Raw genomic sequence first — 2,291 nt, forward strand, 5'->3', positions numbered from 1 at the left:
TCACTTCTGGCTTTTTCTGTGTAGTACTGAGGAATCAAACCCAGGGCCTCATGCATGCTAGGCAAGCACTCTACTACTGAGCCACCTTCCCAGCCCTAATCATTTGTTTTTCTGTCATACTAAATTTCTTTCTTGCACTTTCAAAGTGGTATAATAAAAATGTTTATGTGAAGCCCGGCGCCGGTGGCTCACGCCTGTCATCCTAGCTGCTCAGGAGGCTGAGATCTGAGGATCGCGGTTCAAAGCCAGCCTCGGGCAGACAAACCTGCCCACCTCTGATGTTAACTAGCAGAGAGCTGGAAGTGGACCTGTGGCTCAAGTGGTCAAACACCAGCCCTGAGCAGAAAAAGCTAAGCTAGGAGCAGAAGTCCCTGAGTTCAAGCCCCGGGACTGGCACCTAAACAGACTTCCTGTTTTTTTTTTTTTTCTTTTACTTTACTTTGTGTTTTGGCTTTCTCTATTTCAATCCAGGATATTCCTAACACTGGCTCTGCTGCCCGTAGGTAAGCCGCCACTCCTATTTGGAAGGGGAGATTGGCTAATGGAGTTTAGTGCCAGTCCTGGGGCTTGAAACTCAGGGCCCGAGCAATGTCCCCGAGCTTCTTAGTTGAGTGGCTCATGTCTGTCGTCCTAGCTACTCAGGAGGCTGAGATCTGAGGATCACAGTTCAAAGCCAGCCCAGGTCCAAAAAAAAAAAAATGTGTGAGATTCAGTCTCCAATTACCCAGCAAAAAGCAGGGCTGGAGGCGTGGTTCATGTGGTAGGGTGCCAGCTGTGATCAAGAAAGCTGGTTGGGAGTCCTGAGTTCAAGGTCCTCTGAGTTCAAGCCCCAGGACTAGCTCCCCGCAAAAATGAGCATATTTAGCCGGGCGCTGGTGGCTCACGCCTGTAATCCTAGCTACTCAGGAGGCTGAGATCTGAGGATCGCTGTTCAAAGCCAGCCCGGGCAGGAAAGGCCGTGAGACTCTGATCTCCAATAAACCACCAGAAAACCGGAAGTGGCGCTGTAGCTCAAGTGGTAGAGCGCTCGCCTTGAGCTGAAGAGCTGAGGGATAGCGCCCAGGCCCAGAGTTCAAGCCCCAGGACCGACAAAAAAAAAAAAAAAAAGAGCATATTTGTGGTTCTGTGTTTCACCAGCATGAGCTTCTGCTGCGAGCAGAGGTTGAGTTGATGGCATAGTATCTTATTTTCACCTGTTTTCTTTTCTTTTCAACTGTGAAGCTCCTAATTTCCGAATGGAGCCTGTGACAGCTCTGGGCGTCCTCTCTCTGGTCCTGAACATCATGTGTGCCGCCTTGAACCTCATCCGCGGGGTGCACCTCGCAGAGCACTCCGTACAGGTACCCCCCTCTTTTCCAGGGACACATTTTATAGTATAAGGTCATTGTGAACTCAGGTTTTACATTGTGGTGGTGATGGTGATGGTGATTGTGTGTGCTTGCACCAGAACTTGAACTCACAGCCTTGTAGTGCAGATCAGCTTTCTTGATCTCGGCTGGCACCCTACCACCTGAGTCATGCCTCCAGCCCTGCTTTTTGCTGGTTAATTGGAGACTGAATCTCAGACTTTTTTTTTGGGGGGGGGGGTGGGGAGCCCAGGCTGGCTTTGAACTGAGATCCTCGGATCTCAACTTCCTCAGTTGTTGGGATAACAGGCGTTGAGACACTGGTGCCCAGCTCAAGAGGAAGTTTTTTGTTTTTGTTTTTGGTCAGTTGTGGGGCTTGAACTCTGGGCCTGGGCGCTATCCCTCAGCTCTTCAGCTCAAGGCTAGCGTTCTACCACTTGAGCCACAGTGCCATTTCTGCTTTTCTGGTGGTTTATTGGAGATCAGATTCTCATGGACTTTCCTGCCTGGGCTGGCTTTGAATCACATTCCTCAAATCTCAGCCTCCTGAGTGGCTAGGATTATAGGCGTGAACCACTGGCACCTGACTCCCTGAGCTTTTGTCAAGGCTGGTGCTCTACCACTTGAGCCACAGCACCACTTCTGGCTTTTTAGTGATGTGTCACAGTCTTTCCTCCTGGGCTGGCTTTGAACCACGATCCTCTAGATCTCAGCCTCCTGAGAGCTGGGGTGACAGGCGGGTGCCTCTGCTGCCAGGCCTGGCCAGCTGGAGTGAAATAGCATTACGGCCTCCCACCTGCCCTCATCCTGGTTTCAGGTCACCCCCGAGGAGATTGGGAACATCCTGGCTTTCCTCATTCCCTTCACGGCCTGCATGTTCCAGGTGGGTAAAGCACCGGCCCTGTGCAGGCCACGCCCCTCCCTGCAGGCCACGCCCCGTGCCGG

Source organism: Dipodomys ordii, unplaced genomic scaffold (genome assembly GCF_000151885.1).
Source record: "Dipodomys ordii isolate 6190 unplaced genomic scaffold, Dord_2.0 Scaffold128, whole genome shotgun sequence".
Taxonomy (NCBI): domain Eukaryota; kingdom Metazoa; phylum Chordata; class Mammalia; order Rodentia; family Heteromyidae; genus Dipodomys; species Dipodomys ordii.